Raw genomic sequence first — 12,803 nt, 5'->3', positions numbered from 1 at the left:
GACCGGGCGAAAAACTCTACATTGTATGGGCAGAGATGTCACAAGGCCTACATTATTTTTTGAAGGATATTTTTTAAATATTAGATATTTTTCATAAGTAAAATGCATCTGACCGGACTGTATTTCCCTATGGAACAGGACATAGAGCACAGGCAGGACAGCGGCAGGAAACCCACTGGAGAATGAAGGTCTGCGTGTTGTACAAGGTGTACTGACACTGTTTGGTCACCGGGAGGCACTGCAGGGGATGCCAATTCAACACCACCGGCCCTGAGCCCCATGATCCAGGTGTCGCTGGTTCGAGCCCGGGTCTTGTTATGAGCCCCTTAAAAGCAAAGGCTTTAGGGGGTAAAGAGCTATGAATCTGATCACCTAAATTCCTTATTACTGATGTGCATAATTAGGCATTTTTACCCACCTGGTAAGGTCTATGACCAGTAGATGAGACTGCAGGAAAAATCCTGCAGGATTGTGTCTGTGACACCGTGGTTAGCTAATCTCTTTTATACTCTTTTAAACTTAAAACTATTTTATATCTTAAGCTAATCTGTATTCTGCTATACATGGGTGTATTCTATAGATGGCTATATCCTATTGATGTACTGGATTGTATGCATGTACTGTATTTCAAAGTGCTTGAAAGAAGACCTCCTGTTACAGCCCAGGTACTATTGGAACTGAGGTGCTATAGGACTTGATTCTCATTGGGCCACCGCTCAACTCTACAGGTTTTTAAACCATGAACCCTTTATTAAAGTATTATAGGAACAAGTAATAGGTTTATTCCATGCTGAAAAGAGAAGAAAGAAAACACATCGTTTGGGCCGTGGAGCCTTCTGACACGTGAAGAAGGCTCCACGGCCCAAACGATGTGTTTTCTTTCTTCTCTTTTCAGCATGGAATAGACCTATTACTTGTTCCTTTGCAGCCTACACATGCTGATGCTGACCCACCTGAACTACTGCAGTATTATAGGGTCTGTTTTCAACTTGTAACCTAATTAGAGTCTTAGTTTAAGCTAATTAGACTCTAAGTCTCAGTATTATATTTAAGAAAGTCAATAAAAGCTCTGATTCTCTGCATCACTGGCTTGGTGCGTTGTCGTTATTGAAAAGACCAGAGTTCTGGGGAAGCCCAGGGTTCGACCCAATGAGCTGATCAATACAGCTGATCAGAAGAAAGTGTCAAGATGGGTCCTTTGTCTTCACAAAGACCAGTAGCTCTGTAACGCAGCCAAAACTAGCAGCCATTTCACTCTTGAACTTGAACTTGAACTTTATTGCCATATGTAACCGGTACTGGTACAATGGAATTCTTACTCACAGAAAGTCTCTCGATTGTAAAACAAGTGTAAAAAACAAGACAAAGTGCAAACAGTGCATCAAGACAATGTACAAACAAACAATAGACAATGTGCAAGTAAACATGCAGACAGTTTGAATGTAAACAATACAGACATGTAAACAATGACTGGAGACGTACAATAAATAAATTACAATGAGGTAGATGGTGATGGTGTAGGTGTGGTCCGAGGGGGATGGCTAAATGTGTTCGCCAGTCTCACTGCTTGTGGATAGAAGCTATTGAAGAATCTAGTGGTGAGTGTCCGTATGCTCTTATATCTCTTGCCTGAGGGCAGTGGGGTGAAGAGCTCATGCCCAGGGTGGTGACTGTCCTCTGTGATGGCCAGAATTCTACCACGGCAGCGGTCCTCATAGAGCTGTTTAATCTCGGTGAGACCGCAGCCGATGATCTTCTGGGCCATATTGACCATTCTCTGCAGTGCCTTTCTTTCTCGCGAAGAGGTGTTGCCATACCACACGGTGATCCCGTTGGTGAGGACGCTCTCGATAGTGCAGCAGTAGAAGTTCTGCAACTCACAACTGGCAACCCACTGAAGCTCAGCAGGTGTGAGTCTGGTTAGTGCCTAGATGGCAGACCTCTTGGGAAAAACTAAGGCTGCTGCTGGAAGAGGTGTTAGTGGGGCCAGCAGAGGATGCTCACCCTGCGGCCCATGTGGGTCCTAATGCCCCAGTAAAGTGATGGGGACAATATACTGTAAACAGGCACTGTCCTTCAGATGAGATGTAAAACCGAGGTCCTGACTCTCTGTGGTCATAAAAGATTCCAGGGTGTTTCTTGAAAGGAGCAGGGGTGTAACCCTGGCATCCTGGCCAAATTTCCCATTGGCGCTTACCAATCATGGCCTCCTATTAATCACCATCTATGACCTGGCTTCATCACTCTGCTCTCCTCCCCACTGATAGCTGGTGTGGGGGGAGCGTTCTGACGCAGTATGGCTGCCTGTCGCATCATTCAGGTGGGGCTGTACACTGGTGGTGGTGGGATTCCCCATTACCTGTGAGCGCTTTAAGTGGAGTGTCCAGAAAAGCAATTCTTATTATTATTACTGAACTTGAAGATACTAATATGTACTTATGTGCCTGCAGGCCTTGTGGGTTTAATGAGAAATTGGTCCCGCTGAATAAAAAGAGGCTGTTTTGAGAAACAGGATGCAGAGCTGTTGCTAAACAAGGTGAGGATGCAGCTGTTGAGCTGTTGAGCCAGTTACATCAGAAACACGCATTGCTGGGCAGGGAGCCTGCTCTCGGCTCCACAGCGACCCCCAGTGGACAGAGAGGTAAGGTGAAACCCCGGTCCGGCTTGAAGAGGATGACGGGACGCTCAGGAAGACACCTTGCGTGACGGAGAGTTTTTCCTCAGGTTTTAACAGAATGTCAAATAATACAAAGGAGAAAAGTGATCCAAAAAGGCAAGTGAAAATAAAAACACACAAAACACTATTCTGCCAGAGGTAATGAAAAATCTGAATACAATAACTTAAGACTTTTACATATATCAGATGTGTTATTTTTACCATTTATAAAGGAGTTCAAGTAATATTTTGCATTTCTGTCTTACACGCCTTAAAGCATGGAGAAGTTTTAGACCATTTTGTATTGCGAATGTGATATTTACCTGTTATTAATAACACATTAATTGGAAAAAACATTTTCTTTTCCATATTACAGCTCACAAACTAACATATAAGAACTATGTTGTTATAAGAACTAATAACTATAACAACTAATAACATATCAATATCCTTACATCTGGCATTCACATTTATATGCTTAAAGATAAAGCTTTACTAAATCTATCTAAACAACTTTGTATATATATAAACAGCTCAAAATAAATGTCAGAGTTCTTTTCCTTGCCTTACATAAATCATCTTATTCATAAAACCTGGGAAGAGTTTTAAATGTGATTTATTTTACCTTGTTTGTAAGGCAGTATAAGTCAGAAGTTGTCCAAACTAATTCCCAGATAATGTTTTAAACAGTGTTCCCAGAAGATACACAGGGAGGATTGAAGGAGTGTTGACATGGATTCTTTATGTGGTTACTGTTGTCGTTTTGTCTTCTTTTCCATACCTTCCAAAAATAGATTAATTGTAAAATCTGGAATACTGACAGTTAAAAATTTACCTTGAAGAAACTCCCAGATTTCTCGGGGATCAAAGACTGGAACCTGACCAAAAATTCAGTGGGTTGAAATTGGGAATCACTTTGCATAGATAATTATTGTTTTGAATATATTGTAATGGAAAGTTAGTGAAGAAAAGTTTTATCCTAAAAATGTCGTGCACGGGCAGAGCTGTGTTGTAAAAGCAGTTGGATTCTATGAACAAAGTGAGATTGTATCTCAGCAAGTCAAGGGCACAGGATGTTCTAAGAATATGTTTATCTCTGCCCCAGCAAAATAGGCGGGTACAAAACTGCACGTACAGTAGCTGTTTTCTCTGTCCTTCAAGGCTGCCTTTGTATTACAAACCAACGATAATGAAGTAAGAAAGTTGAGGTGTAACATCAGCTAAGTGTATAAAATAAGGGACCTTTCTCTATTTTACTTTGAAATCAGCTCCCACTTGCTGCACAGACTAGTGGTTGCTGTCTTTCCCTATTGCGCAATATGAATAAATGCCTTACTGAGTGAATGAGAACACCTCTCCTGGCTCTTCTTTGATAAAGATTCCACTACAATATAGTTTCTAATTTCAGTTGATTTTGAAAGTTATATTTTAGTTACAAAATTCTAAAATGTTCAAATTCAGTTCTTGTCCTCCTTTACTACAGAGAATCAAGAAGGTCTTTGCGCTGATACTCTGCTTTGGCGATCTGGTCAATGCGGTTAGCACAACGTTTTGTTTTTCAATGTCTTTCGATTACGGTTTGACTTTCAGCTTTCGTCTCTGTGTGCGCAAAGAAGCCTCGGCGTGTTCGCGTGAGTCTTGGTGAAAGAAACGCGCATTGTGAAATTCACACATCACAGCTCTTTTGGAGATCGGAAGTTCTCAGTATAAGAGCAGCCAGAACTCGCTTGGAATATTTTCCCTGTATCATTGGCCGGGGGTATTTTTTTAAACAGACCTGTGGGCCCCATTGGTCCATAAAAATGTTGAATAGTTTGTGAACCAATGATTGGTTAGATGCAATGGTTTCGCAGTTCAAATTTATTTTAGCGGATGCATTGGGTGATCTCGGGTGCAAGTTTACGGTAGCCAGCCTCAAAATGTGCGGTAGAAAATATGATAGCGGGGCACAAGAACGAAAAGCACAGCGGTAAAAAGAGCAGTGTGAGCAGGATCGACATAAAAAGATCCCCAGATTGACTGGTTATTTCAAGTTTGCTGAGCCCGCCCCCCATCCTGGGTTTGCGGCTAACATTGCAGCCAGTGCTACAACAACCGCGGTTGAGAAGTTAGCTGCAGCGAGCTCTGGCCGAGGCGCAGTCTACATCCACGCCGCTCATGAGGACGAGCAGCTCCCGCAATGGAGTCACAGGAACACGAGTCAGAGGCAGAGCCGTCCGAAACGCCACCATCTCCACAAGACCCACGAGCCGTGTCTGGGCCGCCGCCATGGCTGTTGCACCTGCTGCCGTGGAGCTAACAGAGGCCGAAACACCCGCTTCCGCTTCCTAAAGCTCGGACCCAGCATGCTGGGGTAAAATAGATTTAGGCCATACGTGGCTAAATTGGGTCCAAAATTGTGTCAAAACCTATTTTTTGCGGCTTTGCAGCATCAGAAAGACAACATAAGAGGTATTTCTCTAAAACCCTCTTCAAAAGAAAACTCAGAAATGACGAGTAAATTATCTGGGGACAGTGATAAGGTCAGTCCGGACTGACCATAGGCTATAGAGACTGGAAAAGAGCAGCTGCACGCTTGGCTGAACACGAAGTGTCGGAGAGCCCTAGGAAGGCTATGGTTGTATTCGTTATGCACTGGGCTGATAATGGTCTAATAGATTCAGAACTAAAGACAGTTTGACAACGAATATGAGTATTGGACTAAAATCTTGAAAAGGGTGGTTACAGTGGTGAAGTTTTTAGCAGAGCAAGGGCTGCCTTTACAAATAATTGCTACAATACATACAATACAGTGTATACAATACATTGGTAATCGTTAAATAATTCCTAGAATCCATTTTGTGAGATAATGCAAAACAATTTCAAATTTACAAAAAATATATCTAACATGTTAAATGTAATGATTGAGGGGTATTTCCTGGTGCACTAATAAAAAAAATAATAATGCTCAGATGTAACCTATTTTACATTTATTTTAGAGGAGTTAGAACTCATTTTCTGTAACCAAATGTTTTTCACTTTAACAATGATTAGTAGCTTATGTTGATCGAGGAAAGCCTGGAATCGCAGTGCGAAAGATGACATAACTTGATCTCTTTGTAACCAGAGCACAGGGCAGACCTGGCAGATCTGGCCATGTACAGAACATTTCTTCACTCATAGATACAAAACAATTTGGGTGCCATATCAGCCAACTACTCACGTAATTCGTTCAGTAAAATTAACTGATTATTTTCCATCTTATAGTTTTTTACACAGTCAGTGAACAGAACTTTTGCTAGTCCTATATATATATAATATTTTTAAGTGATGACTCGAAACACCCCAACATGTTCCTTATCAAATTACTGAAATAAAAACATCAAACACTTCCATTAGAAGTCATTTTCAGTGATGCATAATAACACAGGTACTTATGAATGAGAATGGAATATGTTGTAGTTTGTCTTGTAAAAATGTTACGAGTACATGATCTGTCAACAATTACACAGGTTCTGTTTCCATATTGCGGATTTTGGTTACGTAATATTATTTTCTATTTTCACGTTGTGAATATATGATTTGGGCAAACAGAGCCGCAAAGAAGTACATTTTGGGTTGTTGTTTTTTTTTGCAGTTTTATCTAGAACAAGCGATGCTTAAACCTTTGTCTGATTCTTGTGAAACTATCCACACGACAGTTACCTAGGAGTTGACTTCAGTGATGTCACTGATGGGATGTTTCTAAAAATCCATCCACTGTAAAACGTCTTCTCCACTTGTCCTGCATATGTATTCCCTAATGAAGCTGTGTGTTCTGAGCCTAGTTCTCTACATTTCTGTATGAACCAGCTTAGAGGGCTAAAGACAGCTTGTGTTTAAATTGAGTATAAGGTAATTTATGCTTATAAAGTCATGGTCAGCATTTATTATTGTACTGTGCTGTAAACTTCTTCTGTGCCTAATTACATTATTTTATAGCTTTATCAAATCTGTACATTGTCTGTCGATAATGTTTCTGTAGTGCTTTTTCAGCCCTCAGCATGTGACTGCGCTGTGGGTTAGGTTCCTGACTTCTATTTCACATGGTCTGTGATCGAATCCCGTGGAACTATGACTATTTTTTAACAAACATTTCTTTGAAAAAATGAAACGTTTCCCTTGGTCAGAGATTAAATAAAACCTCACTCGCACCAAACAAATTTATATTTCGAAATATCACAACATGATCGAATTTAAGTCTTTTTAATAACAATGAATAGTCACCTATGCATTACAAAATAAACATTTATATTGATTTGAATCGCGTTTTGATTTAAATCGTAAACGTGTGTTTAAATATATGTGTTTAAAGGTGATATACTGTATAAAAGCACTGATTCTTATGGAATGTGTTCTGCCGGGGATTCAAAAAAATTATTTTTTTTTAATCACGTATCTAAGGAAAATTGCAGTATAACTTTGTTCATGCACATCATTATACAGTATCTCATTTTGTATTTCTATTAAAAAAAATCGTTTGCCCAGCCACTATTGTTGTTATTGTTTTTATCCTGTAAAGCGCTTTGAGGAGCACAGCTTTCTCACCACTTAGATTACTTTTTGACACCATCCTTACACAAAGCAGAAACTGATTGTATTTTCCGATGACATACAAGTCCAAAGATTACAGATTTTAATCGTCTTTTTTCTGAACCACGGAAAATCTGATCATGTTTCTCTATAACAATAATAAAAAAACTTTATTTTACATATCACCTTTAAAAGTGGCAAACGCAAACGCGTTTTTAATAAAATGCTTTCATTCATTCAACAGAGAGAGAGCGTAAAACCTGGGTCTCTGGATAAACGTCTCGCCTGTCCAGTTCTTTGTTTTCCTAATTTGCCGATTATGCCTGCTGTGATCCACTCCTACCCTCACACCTAAAGAAGACTATTTTAAATTTATTTGTGCATCCTTAAGGTGATAAAACATAAAGGTGATATGTAAAATAATGTTTTTTTATTGTTGTTATAGAGAAACATGATCAGATTTTCCCCGGTTCAGAAAAAAAGATCTAAAGTATACTAGTTAAGAAAAATAAATCTAAACGGGGAGAAAGCTATGCTGAAAGTTTATGAAGATACTTAGAAGACAAAGATATCAATTTATTTTAGTCAAGATTTTATATATCACCTTTAAAAGTGGAATCTCAAAGCAAAGTAAATACCCAACACTGATTGTACCCATCTGTCATGCTAATAAAACACCTTGAATTGAATTGAATTGAGGGAGAGAGGGGGGGAGGGCGAGCGAGATAACCAGGACGTAAGGCAAATAAGATACACTCCACAGGCATTCACAACAGCAACATATGGAACGTTTGCACATATAGTTATTACTTGGTTTTCAAAGTGCAATGAAATACAATATTGTTGTTGTTGCTGTTCTTGTTGTATTTATCCTGTAAAGCGTTTTGAGAAGCCACCTTTAAAGGCGATATATACTGTAAAAGAGCTGATTCTTATGGAATGTGTTCCGCCGGCGATTCAAGTTTTTTTTTTTTAATCGCGTATCTAAGGAAATCTCAGTATAACTTTGTTCATGAACAAACAGTGGCATGTAACATTATTAATTTGGGTGTCTTAATTTGATGTATTTAAAGCAGTGAACTACTGTAGGTGTAACATAACATTCAGAAATACAATTGAGAATAGTTTTGTGGTGTATGTTTAGATGAAACGTTCCTAAAATGTGTAACGTAACCGGGCATCCATATGAATCAAGTAACAGGTTTATTCCATGCTGAAAAAAAGAAGAAAGAAAACACATTCCATAAGAATTGACTGAGCTCCGCTCTGTACCACGCAATGATCCCCCCAGAGTCTCTGCCCCGGGTTATTTGGGTTTTTAGACAGAGGGTAAAAAACTCTCTCTCTGGCTTGACCTCCCCCTCCCTGTGTATTGTCTGTTTTTTTGTTAACAAGGCTCGCCAGCTAATGTGAATCGAAACCTGTCTTTCTAGCTTTTAAAGTCGTGCGATGTGTAAGCCACAATTCAAATAGAGAAAAAAGAGCTGACTGACAAGATTTAAGATGTGGCTGTCAATGTTGGATTAAAAAAAACACATTGCCCGACGTTTGTTGCATTGCTTGAAAAATAACTTTATTTCGAGAGACTGGATAAGTAATTCAAGTGTTTTTTTAACTTCCTGAAAAACAACTAATAATTTAACTATATGTGCAAACGTTTTATGATATGTCGCTGTTGTGAATGTCTGTGGACATGTGCTGGCTGGACAGGAGGCTCTACTGTACACAGAGAGGGGTGGGAGGAGGGGACAAGCTGATAAATACTCTTAGAGTTTGATTAATAGGGAATATAATACAAAAATATAGTACTAAAAATAAGATACACTCTACAGACATTCACAACGGCGACTGTCAGAAGATAGGACACAGCGGCTCAGGCACCCGCTGAATGGAAAAGGGGCACTTTAATGTTCTGTATGGCTAATACTAAAGCCAATACTAATATTCAATACTTTAATATTCTTTTCTGTATGTTTAACAATAGTGGGTACTGGCCTAATTCATCCCTGCTCCCGTTGTTAGGTGTTAATGTGTTGTTAAGTGTGAATTTGTACTTGTTTCCCTGAGGTCTGGCTTTTTTTCTGGAAAACCATAACTCTGGTCTTGTCCAGATTGACTGTCGGCGCCCAGGTCTGACAGTGCTGCTCCAGCAGTGCCAGGTTCTGGCGCAGCCTCTGTTCTGTGGGCGACAGCGGGACCAGGTCGTCTGCAAAGAGCAAGAACTCGATTTCCATAATTAATGCAGATCAGTAAATCAAGGGACAAAACAACTATTGTGCCCGGGTCCTCAATGGGCTTTGACGTGCTAATGCGTTGGTTTAACAGTCCGGGTGTGGCAAGCCTCTAATGTTTAACCTTTAACTGTTTTTCCATCTACTGTATTGCTTTGAGATGCCACTTTTAAAGGTGATATGTAAAATAAAGTTTTTTATTATTGTTATAGAGAAACATGATCAGATTTTTCCTGGTTCAGAAAAAAGATCTAAAGTGCTACACCTAACTTTCTTAATTCGATGTATTTAAAGCAGTGAACTACTGTAGGTGTAACATAACATTCAGAAATACAATCGAGAATAGTTTTGTGGTGTTTGTTTAGATGAAACGTTCCTAAAACGTATAACCTAACAAAATTAAAGACGATTAAAATCTGTAATCTTTCCACTTGTACTGTATGTCATCGGAAAGTTTCTGCTTTGTGTAAGGATGGTATCAAAAAGTAATCTTAAGTGGTGAGAAAGCTGTGCTCAATGTACTTAAGGGACTTAAAAGTAAAAGGAGATGCTTCATATTGCTTGACTAATTTTAAAAACTAAGTTATAAATGCAGTTATAAATCCCTCGGTGTTGCGCCGGGTGTAAATATCAAAATATACATTCGTCCCGGGCAGAGGCCGAAGAGCGCCCGGCTGGGGTGCGCGGGGAAGAGCAGGACAGGAGTGAAAGGCGGGGTTTAGGAAGGCGTACAGTCTGGGCAGGTATAGATTACACTTTTCTAAAACGTATTTGAAAAATAAAAACGATTACAATCTAATCCTTCCACGTTTGATCCCAAAATCCCAAGAAAAATAAATCTAAATGGGTAGAAAGCTATGCTGAAAGTTTATTAAGATACTTAGAAGACAAAGATACTGTATCAATTTATGTTGCATTAGCCTGATTATGATTAAAAAAACACATATAATTAAACACACGTTTGCGATTTAAATCAAAACACGATTTAAATCAGTATAAATGTTTATATTGTAACGCATACTGTCCAGCCTCCATTTCTCTATAAAAATTTACTCTATTACACACACACACAATAGAAGCAGGAACCAGAAGCAGGGACCGTTGTCAGAAGGGAAGAAGGTGACTATTCATTGTTATCAAAAATGACTTAGAATTGATCATGTTGTGATATTTTGAAATATAAAAGTCAACTGATTGTCCATAATATTGCTATTGTATTTTTTCGAAGAAATGTTTGTAAAAAGAAAAGTCCAGCACCAGCTGGATTTAAACACACAACCCGTGAGTTGGTAATCGGGCACGTAGACCAGTGGGCTACAAGGGCAGTCACATGAAGAGAGAGGCGAAACAGCCCTACACAGCCCTGTCGCAGTACACGAATATAATCATATCATAATTAAATTCTTTAGATACGCGATTCCATATTATATTAGCAGAAAAGCTTAAAACTACCACTTTTTCACACGCTATTTCACATGCTAGTTAAATACTTCGATGCTTAAAATCGTTAGGGAGAAATGGAATACCGGTGTGTATTTTTTCTTTAAAGTACCGATTCCTGGAATCTGACTGGCTGACACCCTTCTGAAGTGGTTCCATAATATCTGGTATACGGAAAAGAAAGCGTTGATAAAAAAGCCTGGATTCTCATGTATCTCATACAAGTATCTTTTAATACAGGCTTTGCTGTGCTCTTGAGGATCCTTGTGATATTTTGAGCTCTAGTTGAATGATAAGTGTCGCATTTTAAATCATTTTCGTAGTTAGAAATTATGAAACGCCCTGTTAAAAGCAAGGGAGTTTTTATGCCCGTTGAAGTAAAACTAAATGCCTGACAAAGTATCGCTTGGACAGATTCCAAGTGCTTGTACAAATGTGCTAAAGTAATTATCCTTTGAGTATACAGCTTGTCCAAAGTCATTCATTATTAATACTATTAGTAATATCTTCGGTAAAGGCTTTGATGCATAAATATTTCTGATAAAGGTAGGTTGTGTACTTTTGTCCAACTGAGCAATCTTGCTTTCATAAAATATACCAACATTTTAATGACTGATGATTAACATGCTGTAATACACAGTTCAAAATTAAAAGCTCAAATGCTGTACATGAGAGGTTAAGCTCCCCCTGGAGGTTTTACAAGGTGACGCCGGATACTTTCCGGCATGACGTCAAATGACGCGATTAACCACGTGATACTGCGACACGCCCAGCAGGGTATGCCGAGAAATACCCCACCCATTTTGAATGGCTGCATCTGTACATATTTTTCAGGTGTGAATGTGTATTTTCAGAATAAATTTCAAAACCAAATCATTGGCTTGGTTTACTAGTTTCTACACCTATAAAACCTATCTTTGATGTATAACAGACCTCTAACCATATACGTATAATAGTCCTCTAAAGTTATCCGTATAATAGACCTCTAAAGTTATCCGTATACTAGAACTCCAACCATTTATGTATAATGAACATATAATCATAGATGTATAATTGACGTATAATGATAGATGTATATTAGAATTTCATTCTAGATGAATTGCAGACCACATTTATACGTCTAAGGTATGCGTTTAATAGACATATATTATACGTCTTTTGCCCACTGGGTCACTCGTATTTAATACAGTCTCATTTGAATAAATTCCCCCGTTTCTCTTGTAAGTCCAGGTTTTACTGCTTGTTTCAATGTGTTTTAATTCTTTACATTTCATTAGTGTGAAAGACATGACCCTGTACTGGATACAGCGCATAGAAACTGGAACTCTGTTCACGACTAAAGGCACTCAGTATAAAGAGTAAATTAATTGTAATCAATGTAATGAGCTGTAATGAGTCCCGGTGTCGGAGTAACTGTACTGATAGCAACACAGACTATTATATTAGTGAGAGTAACAGTCAGGAGATCAAATCTCTTTCTAATAAAATGGGACATCACCCGACTAATCCATTTCTGGAAATTTTAAATAGTTTTCTTGAGAGTGAAGTAACGAGACACTTTAATCAGAAACTGTTGCTGTAAAAAGTGAAGTTCCGGTTTTTATACTCGTCCAGAAACTGTCCCCGCTCTGACCTCTCCTCCAGGTCGCTTCTAATGTGTCTGTTCTGGCGGGTTTCCGTCTAAAAACACGTTACAGGACTCCCGTCTCCTGTGGAGACACATGTAGGGTCGTGTCAGGGCAGAAGTCCCACATTTTAAACCAGTTTAAACTGGGACTGGGTACAACCCAGATCAAGACAAGAACTGAGAGATTCATCAATCAGTTTCTGGACTCCCACTGGTGTCCTTTTCTATCTCTCTGTCCTGTTTCCTAAAAACCCCTCTAATACCCCGTGTACAAAAGAAGACTCGCTCGTCACTCCTG

Source organism: Atractosteus spatula, chromosome 10 (genome assembly GCF_055471065.1).
Source record: "Atractosteus spatula isolate fAtrSpa1 chromosome 10, fAtrSpa1.hap1, whole genome shotgun sequence".
Classification (NCBI taxonomy): domain Eukaryota; kingdom Metazoa; phylum Chordata; class Actinopteri; order Semionotiformes; family Lepisosteidae; genus Atractosteus; species Atractosteus spatula.
Note: the sequence above shows the minus strand (reverse complement) of the source record.